This window comes from Gossypium hirsutum, chromosome A01 (assembly GCF_007990345.1).
Source record: "Gossypium hirsutum isolate 1008001.06 chromosome A01, Gossypium_hirsutum_v2.1, whole genome shotgun sequence".
NCBI lineage: Eukaryota > Viridiplantae > Streptophyta > Magnoliopsida > Malvales > Malvaceae > Gossypium > Gossypium hirsutum.
Genome location: NC_053424.1, coordinates 104,500,386 through 104,518,171, shown reverse-complemented (window position 1 = coordinate 104,518,171; position 17,786 = coordinate 104,500,386). Strand labels below are relative to the sequence as shown.

General features: G+C 37.4%; 1 pseudogene; it reads right to left on the bottom strand.

Annotated features, from left to right (window-relative positions):
* Positions 1-13,393: 13,393 nt before the first annotated feature.
* LOC107917492 (probable amidase At4g34880) lies at positions 13,394-17,496 on the bottom strand (annotated as a pseudogene).
* Positions 17,497-17,786: the final 290 nt, after the last annotated feature.

Sequence of the window (17,786 nt, the reverse complement as noted above, 5' to 3'; positions counted from 1 at the left end):
TTGAATTGCAAATATGATTTATTCGTGAAAGATATTCATTGAGCAAAGATGAAAGTTCTGTTGATCAAAGCATCACTTCTAGTTCAGCCTAAATCAGGTAAGAAAGTTGTAATTTACATTGATATACCATTGAGTGGGTAAACTGTATTTTGATGCAGTAAGACAAAGTAATGGTCTATACTTTTAAACAATTAAAAATTGTATGAAAAGAATTACCTGATATATGATTTAGAAGTGGCAGTCAATGTTTCAGCCTTGAAAACTGGTGATACTATTTGTTAGTAAAAATAAAATAAATAAATAAGTAAATAAATTTTGAATCTCTCCATCAAAGGAATTTTCGAGGACGAAAATTTTAAAAGGGGGAGAGTTGTAATAGCCTGAATTTCAACGATGTCGAAAATAGTGGTTCGATACCATCAAATCCGACAAATAAACTCATAGATATTTAATATTTACGAGCCAAATGTAGTTTTTAAAAGATTTTTGGAATAGTAAATTGTGTTTTATAAAGATTTATTTGGTCAAGAAATTGAGAAAAAGAGGTATCGAGATCTCGATGTTATAAACCGAGCCATAAATATTTTTATAAATATTTACGGAATGTCAATAAGGTAGTATTAAAATTTCGTTAGAAAATTTTGACGTTTGGGTGGTCAATTAAAAAAATGGATTAAATTGGAAAATGTGTAAAAGTTGCTAAAAGGATTAAATAGCTCAATTGTCAAATGAGGAAGGACCTAAAGTGAAAATAAGCCTTAATATTTTGGGCGGCAATAGCTGAGAAAAATCAGGAAATGGGTGAAATAAGGGGAAAATTAGAAAATTGCCAAAATTTGCTAAATAAAAATGGGACTAAATTGGAATATCTAGAATTCTCTTCATTTCTCTTCATATTCATCAGCTGAAAAACAGCCATGGAAGAGGGTTCAAGCTGGTTTTCATGCTCTAGCTTCATGTAAGTTTAATTCTTGCTTTCTCCTTGAAATTTCTATGTTTTTGGAATTTTACAATTGGGTCCAACTTACTATTTCATTAGTTTTTGATTCCATGGCTAATTTTTAAAGTTTTTATGGATGAGTGCTGAAATAATATGATGAATAATCATAGAATTGAAGCTTTACTTTTGGTATATGATGATTTTATCAAGTAAAATTGATGGAAAATTCATTTTAGGACCTAATTAAGAAAGAGTTTGGAATTAATGCCTAATGCTAAAGTTCTGATTTTTAGGGGTTATGAAGAAGTTTAAAATGATAGACAAAAGTATTAATTGAGAAAAATTAGCTTAATTGAGGGGTTAATTGAGAAAGGACTGAATTGTATAAACTGTGAAATTTGGGGCAAAATGGAAATCAACATTTTTCATTAAAACTGTTTTGGACAGCAGCAGTAGTGTAACTTTGAAAAATCACCAAAAATTTTATAAATGGAATTAGAGAATGAATAAAATATGAAATTAAAGCTTATTGAGTCTAGTTTCTTATAAAAGAAACTATGTAAGCAATGGAATTGTGAATCATGAGATATAATAAATTATATGAGACAAGGTCAGAATGATTTCGGGTTCCCCTGTTTTGATTTTGAAAAATCATAAAAAATTGGAGAAAAATAATTACGAGATTAAATTTATATGTTTAGAATCCTTAATGAGCCTATTTTCCATAGAAACAAATAAAAGCATCATTTGAATCTTGTACGAGGATATAATTAATTTTTAGTGAAGAAGAGTCGAAACTGTTAGATAGCAGAACAGGAGTAACTTTAAAGAATAAACTGTACTTATTGGAAAAAAACCAAAAATTCTGAAAATTTTATGGTGAGAATATATATGAGTCTAGTTTCAGGGAAAATTATCGGATCTTAATTTGGAGTTATATAGCTCCAGATATAAATAATTTAGTGACTATGACACAGATGGACAGCTTGAATATTCATAAAAGTAAATAATAAAGATTATAGATAATGTTACTTATAAGTGTGTTATATACATTAAGGATGTGGAATGGAGAGGAGGAGGAGAAAAATATGTATGAATTTTTAGTGAAGAAGAGTCAGAATTGTTAGACAGCAGAACAGGGGTAACTTTAAAGAATAAACTGTACTTATTGGCTAAACCAAAAATTCTGAAAATTTTATGGTAAGAATATATATGAGTCTAGTTTTAGGAAAAATTATCGGATCTTAATTTGGAGTTATATAGCTCCAGATATAAATAATTTAGTGACTATGACACAGATGGACAGCTTGAATATTCATAAAAGTAAATAATAAAGATTATAGATAATGTTACTTATAAGTGTATTATATACATTAAGGATGTGGAATGGAGAGGAGGAGGAGGAAAATATATATGAATATCCAGCTAGCATGGCTAATTTGCATGTTTTAGGTTTAAGGACTGAATTGAATAAAAGTAAAACTTCAGGGGATAATTTTGTAAAAATTTCAAAAATGACCAAATTGAAGGGAATGAATTTTTTTATTATCTAAATTAATAAATTGAATGAAATTTTCAATTTAAGATCGGGTGAAAATTGGGAAAATGGTAAATTACCAAAATGCCCCTTAATCTTGATATTTCTGCAATTTCGCCAAGTAAGTTCGTGTAACTTGAATTATATTCTTAAATGCTTGAAATGCATGTTTTTTTATATATGAATATGATTTGAATGTTCATTATATGGAAATTTATGAAACATTGATATATTTGAAAAAAAAAGGGAAAAAAATCACGGTTGAATGGAAGGAAAATTCGATGGATCTCTGAAAAGGAATTGACGGTAAAAAGGATCTAGCCCGGACGGGTGATCCTATCCTGATATAGCCCTCCCAAAGAATATGTGGAAAATGGATTTAGCCCAGACGGGTAATCCGAATTAGGGTCTGAATTTAGCCTGGACTGGTAATTCAGATCCAAGCTCATTAGAGTAATTGTCGTTGCAGGGGATTTAGCCTGGGCTGGTAATCCTAACAATACTCTATGAGTTTATATTACAGGGGATTTAGCCTGGACTGGTAATCCCACTGTGAGGATGAGGTTCGCGGGAGTGTGCTCTCTGATATGGAATGTGTAAGACCATGGTTGAAAGATACCATGACAACCTGATATGAAATGTGTAAGACCATGGTTGAAAGATACCATGGCAATGTGACATGAAATGTGTAAGATCATGGTTGAAAGATACCATGGCAACGTGATATGAAATGTGTAAGACCATGGTTGAAAGATACCATGGCAACGTGATATGAAATGTGTAAGACCATGGTTGAAAGATACCATGACAACGTGATATGAAATGAATAAGACCATGGTTGAAAGATACCATGGCAACCTGACATGAAATGAGTAAGACCATGGTTGAAAGATACCATGGCAACGTGATATGAAATGAATAAGACCATGGTTGAAAGATACCATGGCAACCTGAGGAGAAAATGAATAAGACCATGGTTAAAAGATACCATGGCAACATGATAGAAAACAAGTAAAACCATAGTTGAAAGATACTATAACATCATATCGAAGATAAATAAGACCGAGGAAGAGAAACGCCAAGATATCTATTGAACAATCGATATTCAGGTAATATGTATAAGATGGAATGGTTATATGAAATGGTTGTGTGAAATGTTTACAGGAATTAGTCATATGGAAATATATGTACAAAATAGTTGTATGAAATAATTAAGAAGATAGATAAATGAAATAAGTATGGGTACATGGAATTTAATTTATGTTAAGTTTAATACGAACTATTACCGAAATAAATATATACAAGATATAAGGAAATGATGGTGCATGAAATATTGACATAACAAAATGAATGATATATGCTTATGAAGAAACAGTAAGAGAATAATATATTTTGTGACATGTACATATATAATTATCTTTGATATGTTGATACAAGGAAATTATGTAAGTTGAGACTATTATTAAATTCAAGTGTGATATGTTGAGAAAATAGGTATATTAATGTTGAATTTATATGAAATATGTGCAAGCATACTAATAATGTTGTTGTTTGACGCTTAGACAAGTGCCAAGCTATTGATTGAATAGTAACATGTTTAATTATAAGGAGCATTGAAATGGTAAGTACTTAGATGAAAATATAATTTAAGATTTTGCGAAAATTTTTATATTCTCAATTTTATTCCAGTTGGTTTCTAATGTATGTTTTGGGTTTTGAGAGCCCAATGGAGTGACGTTATGATTATTTCAAAATATGAATAATAAATGACTCAAAATTATCTGAAAATGTTCAGTAAACTCCGGTAATGTCTCGTACCCTATTCCGGCAATGAATACGGGTAGGGGTGTTACAAATCTTGTTGCTACTCCTATCCCTTGACAACTAGGTATGCTTTAGCAACTATGTTCCTGTTCATAAATACAAGTCTTTCTTGATGAACATCTAGATCCTGAGTATTTGGAGTTCCTTGAATTTCTTGCGAAGCCAGTCGAGAATCTTCCTAGTGCAGAGATACAATTAGAAAGGAGGGAGGCAGAAAGATTTGGTTAGTCACACAAATCATTTCACATATTCACCTTGAAGTTTTATTATCAGAAAATGAAAACAAAGAAGTTTTTTTTTTTGGTTACATGACAAAATTTTTATTAGTGCGAAATTTGGTGTCTTTATGCATTGATATTTTTCAATCATGCCATTAATGTCTTTTTTCAGGTGCACTGAAGGATTCTTTCATAGTTACACCTTTAATGGATTTTGTTAGACGGAAAAGAGCTGCTAAGGTTGGATCACGGGTAATATATTATAATTACAGTTACAGACCAGCTAACAGTAAATCATCACTTCTGTTTTGTTTAGTATCATTTCTTTGTGTTTTATCATCAATCTCTAGAGTCAAATAGTCATTTCTTTGGTTTGTTGGCTGCAATATAAAAGTAATTTGATAGAGTAGTACCTGTCAAAAATCAATCAATGACATCAACCAATGAGAATTAATTTCTGAAGAAAGACAAATTACTAAGGACCAATAGTTTTCACCTTCCAACTTTTTTGACGTACTATATTTTAGTCTGAAAATTTTCCTTTCCTGGTTTATTATATCATGTGCTAAATTACTTACTGATTTACTTTAGTTCTTTCATGTGAACTGCTTGGGCCAATGGCTACAACTTTGGAATTCTTATAATATTCTATGACAGAAGTCACTGTCTAATGGGAGACTTAGCAGAAGAGCTGGTGGACAATCTGGTGGGATTCCAAGTTCAGCATCATCAAAAGAGGTTCTGAAAATAGGCGGGGTTATACTACAATGGTACGCATATATTTGGTACCTAGTCAAAGCTCCTTTTCCTTTTTCTGTTTTGGTGAGTACACATGTTTCTATCCGTCTTCTCATATAGTAATGGTGTATAGATTTTTAGGTTCAATAAAGCACTAATGTGTGAACTGTGAAATTGTTGTACATTCTTGGCTTTTGCTGTAAAATAATGAACAGATGGGTTCATTAACATATTAGAGCACATTATGCAACAAATGTAAAAGTTCTGGGGAATAATTTCTTTCATATGCTATGTAAAGACGATGAAGTGTTAAATTGGATATTTTTAGATTCATTATGGATTTCCTCATAAAATGTTGGTCATTAATACCTTATCTAATATGGTGGCAGTATGTTCTAAGTGATAGCTTGAAAAATGCAAGTGGCAAAGACAAATCGACATACATTCTGGTTTCTAGAAGGGATGAGCATCAACTTCCCAATAAGCCTGTTATTTTGGCATCATCTGTGGGAACTGAAGTATCTGAAGAAGAAAGTGGTAAATGCCTAATAAAATCCATTATCATTTTCCAGTGTTAAATGAGCTATTACCCTACATAATCTCTTGTTATTTATTTGTTGGCATGACACCAGTCAAAGAGTTTTCTTGTTTGTGGTTGCATTCCCAAGTTTCATGTCTCAAATTTAAAGTCTCATTCTCACTTTTCCAGGAGCTACTAGAATTACTGATGCCGATAAAAATAAAGTTCTGCTTCTGAAAGGGAAAGGGAAAGGGAAAGGGAAAGAAATTTCTCATGTGAGCCTCTTGTTCCTCTTTTTCTCATATTCTAGTGGTTCTACTATTTAGTCATTGTTTATGTTTCTGTTATTCATTCCTTGTTCCGGTGGAGGCTTGGACTAACTGAATAGGGTGCATGAGTGCATACTTATAGAAAATGAGAGTGAGAAGTTTTAGGAGTTGGAGCAGGGTTGAGGGGGTTAATTTGCAGGAGATAAGAACATAGTTCCGCTCATTCTTTGTTTGATCTTGTTATTGCTAGATGCTTTGTTGTTTTGGCATGATGTTGAAGTCAACCCCCATGCAGCAGCCAAGGTGACCATGCAAGGTGGCCATGCAGGGATCGTGCTTTAACAGCAAACCGAAACTGCATTGTTTCATTTGGTTACTCAAATGAACATTTTGTGTTTTAGTTTGTTTTGAACTAAGTTGGTAACTGTATTTTGATGTAATTAGGTGCTGATTGACAAGTTTAGGTAGAAGTTTTTGTTTTTCAATCAAGTTTACCAAGTTACTAGGCAATTTAGTGGTGTTAGGTATGTTATTAGGTGATTACTTGTTTGTTTTACTTGTTGACCAATATATGTAATGGCTTAATGCCTTGTTGATGTGTTAATGAAAAAAATCAGCTCATTTTCATTCAATCTTCTTCTCTCTTTTCTGTTTTTTTCACTAGCTAGTTTCATTTTCTGTTTCTGCTTCCGAGTTTGTTTCTTCACCAAGGCTCGAGGCTTGCTATTCAAGAAAGATACAAAACAGCCTGTTGCTGCCTCTTGCACCAACAATTGGTATCGAGAGCTCTTGTCTTAGTGGACCTGTTGCCTCAAATCAAGGAACCTGATGGCTTCTTCAGGATTTTCACCAGCAGCCCCACCAGTCTTCAATGGAGAAGGCTTTCACATATGGCTGGTCAAGATGAAGACTTACCTACAGGCCTTCGATCTGTGGGAAGTTGTTAACACAGATGCTGAGCCAGCACCACTGAGGGCTAATCCCACAGTAGCTCAGATCAGACAACATGCTGATGAGAGGACCAAAAGGCACAAAGCCATGTCCTGTATTCAGAACTGTGTATCAGATGTCATCTTTACCAGAATTATGGCCTGTGAGACTCCAAAACAGGCCTGAGACAAGCTTAAGGAGGAGTTTCAAGGCACTGAGAGAACAAGGCAACAGCAGCTGTTGAACTTGAGAAGGGACTTCGAGAATTTGAAGATGAAGGAAGAAGAAACAGTGAAGCAGTATTCAGATAGAATTATGGCAGTGGTTAACAGCATAAGGCTCCTAGGTGAGCACTTTGATGAGGCAAGAATTGTGGAGAAAGTCCTCTCCACTTTGCCTGAGAGATATGAGGCCAAGATATCCTCCCTAGAGGACTCAAGAGACCTTGCTAGCATCTCTTTGACTGAGTTAATCAACACCTTCTATGCTCAGGAACAAAGGAGACCTAGCAGAGCTGAAGATCACCAAGAAGGTGCATTTCAAGCCAAGGCCAGAGAAGCCTCGAGCACCAATGCTCAAAGAGGCAAAAAGCCTTGGAAAAACAGGCCTAAGCCTGATGCTGCAAGGAGCAATGACCAGCCCTGCAGATATTGCAAGAAGCCTGGCCATCCAGAAGACAGATGCTGGTTTAGGCCAGATGCAGTATGCCAACACTGCAAGAAGAAGGGCCATGTTGAAAGGGTCTGTAAAAACAGGAGTAAGCCAAGGCAGAATCAATTTCAGCAGTCAAAGGTTGAAGCTCGAGTAGCTGAGGATAGTAGTGACCAAGAAGAACAGGTCTTTGCTGTTTCCTGTTTAGCTGCTGAGAAGAAATGCTCAAAAGGCTGGTTGCTGGACAGTGGTTGCACTAACCACATGTCACCAGATGCCTCCTTATTTAAAACCTTGGACAGAAGATATAAAACCAAGGTCAAGGTTGGAAATGGTCAGTTTATAAGGGCTGAAGGAAGAGGAGAAGTGCTGATATGTACTCCCACAGGCAACAAGATCATTCCAAATGTGCTGTTGGTGCCAGAGATTGACAGAAACCTTCTCAGCATAGCTCAACTGCTCGAGAAAGACTATTCTGTTGTGTTCAAGGACAAACAATGCCACATTACTGATCCAAGTGGATCAAGCCTTATGACAGTCACAATGACTGATAAATGCTTTGAGGTTCACTGGGCAAATGACTCAAACTCAGCATACACAACTTCTGTTGATGACTTCAAGCTTTGGCATCAAAGGCTTGGACATGCCAACTTCAGATCAATGGCTCGATTGGCCAAAGAGGGCTTGGCAGAGAACTTCACCAGCTCAGTGGAGCATGATGATGTGTGTGAAGTTTGCCAAATGGGAAAATAGGCAAGACTGCCATTTCCTACAAATTCAGCTTGGAGAGCTACTGAAAGACTGCAGCTGGTGCACTCTGATGTATGTGGCCCGATGAGGACTGAATCACTCAGCAAAAATAGGTATTTCATCCTCTTTATTGATGATCTTACAAGGTTTTGCTAGATTTTCTTTTTAAAACACAAGTCTGAGGTAGCTCAAGTGTTTGTGAAGTTTAAAAATGCTGTAGAAACAGAAACAGGTTGCAAGCTAAAATCGATAAGGACTGACAATGGCACTGAGTACACTTCAGCTCAGTTTCAAGCCATTTGCAATGATGCTGGTATCAAACATCAGTTTACAAATGTCTACACACCTCAGCAGAATGGGGTAGCTGAAAGAAAGAATAGAAGTCTGATGGATATGGCCAGATGTCTCCTGTTTGAAAAGAAACTGCCCAAGACCATGTGGGCTGAGGCAGTAAACACTGCTGTTTACCTTCAGAACAGGCTTCCTACCAAAGCTCTTGCATCCGAGACACCTTTCGAGGCTTGGTTCAGTTTCAAGCCTTCCTTGGCACATCTGAAGGTGTTTGGTTGCTTGTGTTATGCACAAATACCAGCAGCAAAGAGAGACAAGCTCTCTAAAAGGGCTCAACCAGGTGTTCTAGTAGGCTACAGCTCAGTCAAAAAGGGCTACAGGGTTCTGGATCCCTTGACAAACAAGTCCAGGTGAGCAGAGATGTCATCTTTGATGAAAAAGCCTGCTGGAATTGGGAGAAAAATGAGCCAGAGACAATTTTAGAAGACCTAGTGCCTAATCAAGCTGAACTTGAGCAGCTAGGACCTGAAATGGATGTTGATGATGTGCCTGTGAGAGGCACAAGGCTCCTAGAAGATATTTATGAAAGGGCACAGGTTGCAATAGCAGAACCTAGCAGTTTTGAAGAGGCTGAGGTAGATGAAGGTTGGAAACAAGCTATGGTTGATGAAATCAACATGATTGTAAAGAATCAGACATGGGAGTTGGTTGAAAAGCCTGCCAACAGAAAGACTATCGGTGTAAAATGGGTCTATCGAGTGAAGCACAATGTGGATGGAAGTTTAAACAAGCTAAATTCCAGACTAGTTGTAAAGGGCTTCAGTCAAAGGTATGGTCTGGACTACATGGAAACATTTGCTCCAGTAGCCAGACTCGATACAATCAGATTGCTGATTGCAGTTGCTGCTCAGAACCAGTGGACAATCCACCAAATGGATGTCAAGTCTGCATTCCTCAATGGATTCCTAGAAGAGGAGATATACATCGAGCAACCCCCAGGTTTTATAATGCCTGGTAAGGAACATTTGGTGTATAGGCTAAGAAAGGCCTTGTATGGCCTAAAACAGGCCCCTCGAGCCTGGTATGCTCGAATTGACTCATACTTGGTCAGTTTGGGATTTGAAAGGAGTGCTAGTGAGCCAACACTCTATGTCAAGAGGAATAGAGCTGAAACACAGCTTATTGTGTCACTATATGTTGATGATCTTCTAGTGACTGGAGGAGACAAGCTTGTGATGGCTGATTTCAAAGCAAGAATGAAGGAAATGTTCGAAATGTCAGATTTGGGGTTGATGACTTATTTCCTTGGAATAGAGATATAGCAAGCTGATCAAGGAATCTTTTTAGGACAAAAGGCGTTTGCTTTGAAAGTTTTATCCAAGTTTTCAATGCAAAATTGCAAGCCAACATGCACACCTATGGCAGTTGGCATAAAACTGTCGAGCCAAGAAGAACACGAGCCTGTCAATGAATCATTTTATAGGAGCCTTGTTGGTTGTTTGCTGTATTTAACAGCAACAAGACCTGACATTCTGTTTGCTGTGAGCATGCTATCAAGGTTCATGCACTGCTGTAACCAGCAACATTACAAGGCTGGGAAAAGGGTGCTAAGATACATCAAAGGTACCTTAAACCATGGAATACAGTTTAGAAAGGCTGAAGAGTTGAAACTGATTGGCTACACTGATAGCGATTGGGCTGGTTCAAAGGATGACATGAAGAGCACTTCTGGCTATGCTTTTACTCTTGGCTCAGCTATGATCTGTTGGAGCTCAAGAAAATAAACAATGGTGGCTCAATCGACAGCAGAAGCAGAGTATGTAGCAGCTGCTAATGCTGTTAATCAAGCTATGTGGCTGAGAAAAACTTTGGGTGATTTGAATCTACAGCAGAATGATGTAACTGTGATACATTGTGACAACAAGTCAGCAGTTGCTATTGCTAAAAACCCTGTCTTCCATGGCAGGACAAAACGTTTCAACATCAAACTCCATGTGATAAGAGAAATGGAACAAGCTCGAGAGATCAAGCTAATTCATTACAGCTCAGAAGATCAAATCGCTGATATCTTCACAAAATCACTTGGTGCATCGAGATTTGTAAACCTAAGGAAGCAACTAGGAGTCTGCTGCATAGAAGCTGAGGAGGAGTGTTGAAGTCAACCCCCATGCAGCAGCCAAGGTGACCATGCAAGGTGGCCATGCAGGGATCGTGCTTTAACAGCAAACCAAAACTGCATTGTTTCATTTGGTTACTCAAATGAACATTTTGTGTTTTAGTTTGTTTTGAACTAAGTTGGTAACTGTATTTTGATGTAATTAGGTGCTGATTGACAAGTTTAGGTAGAAGTTTTTGTTTTTCAATCAAGTTTACCAAGTTACTAGGCAATTTAGTGGTGTTAGGTATGTTATTAGGTAATTACTTGTTTGTTTTACTTGTTGACCAATATATGTAATGGCTTAATGCCTTGTTGATGTGTTAATGAAAAAAATCAGCTCATTTTCATTCAATCTTCTTCTCTCTTTTCTGTTTTTTTCACTAGCTAGTTTCATTTTCTGTTTCTGCTTCCGAGTTTGTTTCTTTACCAAGGCTCGAGGCTTGCTATTCAAGCAAGATACAAAACAGCCTGTTGCTGCCTCTTGCACCAACACATGATTTGCACATGCACTGCACCGGCCCCACTATTATCAATTCATACAAGCAACTGCTTGAGTTCTCTCTAATTTCCTTGAATGTTACATTCTTTATGACGGTGATTCTTTGCACAGGAGGCTGGAAGTATGTTGCATCAACAGAATTTTACATCTCCAATTAAAACAATACTTCATTCAACTCCTACTAAACTGAACTCACGACGCGAAAACAGAATAATCAGAGGCATACTGTTAAACAAGGATTCTCGTCAAAGTCGGTGTGCCGGCTTCCAGTCAGAGCAGCATATTGAGACCTCAAATTTGGAAAAAGAGAGACGACCTCCTTGGAATCCACATGCAAATTTAGGTTTGAAGGATGCATGCAATGCTTCAGATGGTAATGTTGCTGGGAATGACTTGAATGGTGCTACGAAGCTAGAAAGACGTAGCAGAAACAAAGATAGAACAGATCATGGTGTTTGGACCCTTCGCCATTCTGATGGATCATATGCTAGTGATGAGTCCTTGTCATCATCTGATTCTCAATCTGCGCAGATACTTATATATTCTTCGGAAGGTATGGCTATATGGGTCTATTAAATCTTCGTAATATGGTTCCTTTGGGATATTATTGTCCTAGGGATTGTCCATAATTAAGTTGGAGTTGATTGCTACCATGACACAAAAGCAAAATCAACCGGCATGTGCTTGTGTTATGTGCTCAGCTAGTAGCAGCAACTCAAGATTGCAGAAGCAGAGCTTTATTTTATCAAGAATAACTTTGGAGTTTCTTTTTCTGAAAATTGTCCAGGGGCTTGTGGCGATACTAAAGGTGATTTCTCAAGTGTTGGGAGCTGGCAAGGTAAAACTTTTGCAAGTGAACATAATAGTTAGTTTCGATTTTGGGAGCTGAAACTCTAGGTGTCTGTCAAGTGTATATTTGCAAGTTTCAGATTTCATTTACATCTATTTTTGAAATCATGCAGGATCCAGTAAGCACGTCAGCAGTCGTGTAGCAGTTGCCAATGGATCATCTGCTGTGAATGATGGGAAACCGAGGAAAAGAGCCAATGTGTATGGTTCTCATGAGGTGGTCAAACTATTCTTGAATATTTGATTTCTTTATTTGTTTTCTCTTACATTTTTACCAACCAAGTTTCTGTCCATTCTCTATATTTGCAGAAACAAGTATGCGTACAGAAATCTAGTTCTGGTTCTTAGTGAATTTTAAAATGGTAAGTATTTGATTGTGAACTTTGCCCTTCCACCTATAATTAATTGGTTTTAGGTTGGATAATATAGTCGTTACATTGTCATTGTGCACTAATATTTTGTCATGACAAATAGTGCATCCTAACTCAAATCTTCATTACAGGATTGGACTGGTTTGAACTTTCAGGAAATAATGGATGAAGCAGAAAAAATTCGAGTGACGGTATGCGGCATATTTTATGTTGCATTCTTCCTAAATGAGCCATTGTCTGGTCATACATTTTACAGCCCCATCTCCATGTGTATGCTTACAGGTGCATACTTTGGCTTTCTGTTTCGGTGTTTTGGATTCTCTGGCAGTTGAATTGAAAGCATCAAAAGACTTCTCTAAGTTATATGTAGACATTGCAATACTTTGGCTTCATCTAAGCTTGAACCAGCCTTCTGTTGTATATTATTTCTTCTTCTTTCTGATCTTTTTCCTTTGATTAATAAGAGGTGATGATGATTTGGCATTCTTTTCTCACCAGGATAAATTTTATTTCAAAAATAGTAATACTTGTGTGATTTTTTTTATGTATTAAATTATATATTGAATCAATGTTTATGTATTAAATTTAAATTCATTAATTTTTATATTTAGTTTTAAAGTTAAAATTTTAATAAAAAATTAAACATAATATAATATTTATCATAGAAATAAATAATAAAAATTATTTAATTAAAAAATATTTTTTAAAAGTCTTATTCTTTAGTGGCATTTGTAAGAAAAGCGACGCTAAAAATCATGATTTTTAACGGCATTTGTAAAAAGAGCGACGCTAAAAGTCATGATTTTTAGCAACGTTTGTAAGAAAAGCGCCGCTAAAGGTCATGTTCTTTAACGGCGTTTTTTATAAACGTCACAAAATGTGGCGCTGTCTTTAGCGGCGTTTTTTGCGGCGCTTATAGTTTTAGTGGTACTTAACAGCGCTGCTATAGGCAAAAAAACGCCGCTAAAAGTCAGTTTTCTTAGCCTCATTGCCTGTTCAAAAGCATAAGCCATCTCAATTAGCTTGGGTTCCAAACCCTTCAACCCTCCAAAGCAAATCCCAAAGAGCATCCCATCGCTTTGGTATTTGGCTCGGACTGAAATACCTGGGTACCCTCCTATTGCTAGCACAGTCATGGCAAGTGATATATCAGGCGTCATCAATGCGTCCAGTTTATAGTCTTTCATCTTTTTCTCAAAGCCATCCCATGATAGCTTTTCTAGATATTCAGCTGCCTTTCTTTCTTTCTCCCCGATCCCATTTGTCCTCTCTGATTCAATCAAAGTCTGCTGCCCATACTCTTCAAGCTTTTCCTGCATCATACACAGTTCAAATATTTTATTAAAGAAGCTTTGCATAAGCCAATTCAGTCACAAATTTGTATGTATGCATATGTACCAACTCGGGATTATTCTGGTTGAAATCAATAATGTCAGCAAGTGATCTCACGAAAGAGATTGCAAGCTCTTTCAGGTATTCATTTACGGAGCTCTTGAACTCAGACTGTAATAGCATCAGCTCACCACTTCTGATAGAATCTGAAATTATATCAATATTTGGTATATTTAGATCATCAATCATACTCGCCCCTCTTGCTCTGTAATTATCAAATTTGAGATAAACAAAACATTAGTATTGCCTTAACTACAACTGAACATGCATTGATCAACAAAAAGATGGCAAAAACAACAATAAAGAAGCTTGTCGATGTGCCTCGGCTACCTACCAAGAGTCCTGCAGGTTTATAGATCTATGAATACATCACACAAGTCGAGTAATATCTCTAGTTAGGGTTTTATCTCTCTACCCTGTTGAGACCCCTGATGAGCTCACAGCGTGATAGCAGCCCGAAGTATCTAAACAAATAAAACTATGGCAAACTGAAAATTTTGCGATAGTCTGACTCAACCCCATGACTCATGGCATATAGGTCATTGATGGGAGAGCATCCTACCACATGGTCTAACTAACACGGTATCTTGACTCCCCCAAGATCTTCTTCATACTAGAGGCTTTGGGTTTAGCAGCCATGATGCCATGCGCTCGCTTTTCAGCAATCATGGCTTCTGTCTATTCAGACAGTTCAAGATGCTCCCATTCGATCGATAAAATTGAGAGACAAAATTCCAATCAGAGACAGTATTGGACTAGGTGTAGACTTCTGCTCTGAACAAAGTTAATGGATTATTACTGGTATAAAGTTAATAGATTATTACTGGTATACCTGAGTAATTCCAAGTGATTCTCAAACGTTGAAACTGTGGATCTATTTAAGGTGTCCAAAAATGGATGTCTAACAACCCCCAATCTTTTTCCTATGATCCCATCTTCATTGAGGAACTGTTTATAACCGCCATCAGGAATAAATTGAGCAGTTTCCGATGTTGCTTCACTGTCTCTTGGATCAAAGCCCACAATTGCATTCAGCAAGTGAACTGCATCTACCACTGTCCTGGCCATCGGTCTTTTATATCATCATCAAAGGAAATATTTAGTTCTTATATGCTCTAGATGTTGAAAATTCAAATAAAATGGTACACCACAATTCTAGTGTGTGTGTGTGTATTAGTCTTCATGTTTGTGAAAGAGTACTACTAGTCATTTGAAAGAGAAGTCATACCTAATTGTGTCTTGTCTGGAAGAGATGGGAACAACACCAGCCCGGCATGTGAGTCCAACGGTTGGCTTTAAACCTACTACCGAGTTATAGTCCGCTGGGCAGAGTATAGAACCATGAGTCTCTGACCAAAAGTGAAATGGTCACCATATTGGCGGCCACGAATATGGCTGATCCGCTGCTTGATCCACAAGGATCTGCCCTCGCAAAATAAGGGTTCTGGAAAGCCCAAGATTCATTGGCGAGGTGAGATGGTTAAAGGTTCAAAGAGAAGGCAAACCCTGAAGTACCTGTGCTTGGCCGCCTCGAGCACACCAGCCGTTGGGAGTTTTACCCAAAGCTCGAAAAGAATACCACTCCGTTAGGATGGCCTTCCCTAAAATAACAGCCCCAACATTCCTGAGCTTTTCCACCACTCCCGCGTCCCAACCAACCACAGACCCCAGCAACGCATATGATCCTACCGTCGTATTCATTTTATCATCCGTCGCTATCGTGTCCTTAAGCAGCACCGGAACGCCGTGCAAGAACGATCTAGGATGATGACTGTTACTCCTCCTCTGGCGATCAGCCTCCTCTGCCTGAACCCAGGCATGGGGATTGATTTCCAATACACTTCGAAGCACGGGATTTAAATTCTGAATTCGGTTCAAGTACAAATCGACTAGTTGGAGTGATGTGAGCTTATCCTCAGCAAAAGCTCTCTGGATGCTCTCGATTGTAGCTTCTTCAATACTAAAATCGTCATGACCTTTGGTGGTGATTGTTGAAAAGACAAATTAAAAGGGGTGTTGAAAAGTCAAAAAAATGGGAGGTGCAAGTGGCACCGAAAGAAAAAAATGGTAGGCAAGTTGTTTAAAGTTGAATGGGATAATTGCAATTTTGGTCCCTAATTTTTTAGGCCATTTGGAAGTTAGTCCCTGAACCTCAACTATAAATAGGCCTAACCATTTCTCATTTACACTATCCCAACCAATCTTTCTCTCTTAGTTTTCTCTCTTCTCCCATTTGAGAATTCTTAAGGAATTCTATTTGTTTGTAATACTTTGAAGATAGTAAAGTTATCATCTGGTGTTAGTGCCCGAGGACGTAGGTATAATTTACCGAACCTCGTTAAAACTCTTGTGTTCTTTCTTGTCCTATTTTTCTTTCAATATTTGAGGGTATAATAGTAGTATTTAATTGTGCTATTAAATTACTATAGAAGGGATATTCTGTCTAAGGAAAGACTTGGTATTTAAGAGATCCATGTGATCCACCTCTCTTTCCTGTGAATTGAACTTTGTGTGATTTTTTAGTACAATAATTTACACGCTTCCGACCCTATTGGAACAAAAAGTGGTATCAAGAGCCGAAGGTTAATCGTAGTATGCTCTGTGGTTGCAGTTTAAACTGATCTTCCACATCAGAAAAGATTTCCTTAGGTATATTGAAAGATTATGGAGAAAACGGTCGGTGTAGGAGCTTCAACATCGTCCATGTGGACAAGACCGGCAATTGCAAATGCAAGATTGGCCGTGGAGATCTTTGATGGCACGGGCCATTTTGGTATGTGGCAAAGTGAGGTTCTAGATGCCCTTTTTCAGCAGGGTCTAGACATTGCCATTGATGAAGAGAAACCAGATGATGTACAGGAGAAAGATTGGAAGGCGATCAATCGGTTGGCATGTGGCACAATTCGATCATGCCTTTCTCGAGAGTAGAGGTATGCTTTTTCAAAGGAGACTTCTGCAAATAAGTTGTGGGTGGCACTTGAAGAAAAATTTTTGAAGAAAAACAGTCAAAATAAGCTCCACTTGAAGAAAAGACTGTTTCGCTTCACATACGTCCCAAGTACCACAATGAATGATCACATCACCAAATTTAATCAGTTAGTCACTGATTTGCTGAATATGGATGAGACATTCAAAGATGAAGATTTGGCTTTGATGCTGTTGGGGTCACTTCCTGAGGAGTTTGAGTTCCTAGAAACTACTCTACTTCATGGCAGGAGTGATATATCTCTGAGCGAAGTCTGTGCGGCCTTATACAGTTATGAACAGAGAAAGAAGGACAAACAGAAAAACTCAATCAGAGATACAGAAGCTTTAGTAGTCCGAGGTCGTTCATACACTCGGAAGAAAACTCAAAAGGGGAGATCAAAGTCAAAGTCCAGACTCGGGAAAGATGAATGTGCTTTTTGTCATGAGAAAGGCCACTGGAAGAAAAATTGTCCAAAGCTGAAGAATAAGGGAAAAGCTGCTGTAGATGCTTGTGTTGCTAAGCATGATACTAGTGACTCTGAACTATCACTGGTTGCATCATCATCGTCGTTCCATTCAGATGAGTGGACATTGGATTCGGGTTGTACCTATCATATGTCCCCTAACCGAGAGTGGTTCTCTGATTTAGTAGAACTAAATAGAGGAGTTGTTTATATAGGCAATGACAATGCCTGTAAAACTGTTGGGATAGGTTCAATCCAATTAAAGAATCAAGATGGATCAACCAGAGTTCTGACTGATGTTCGGTACGTGCCCAGTTTGAAGAAAAATCTCATCTCATTGGGAGCCTTGGAATCCAATGGTTCAGTTGTTACTATGAGAGATGGGATTTTGAAAGTGACATCTGGCGCACTTGTGATA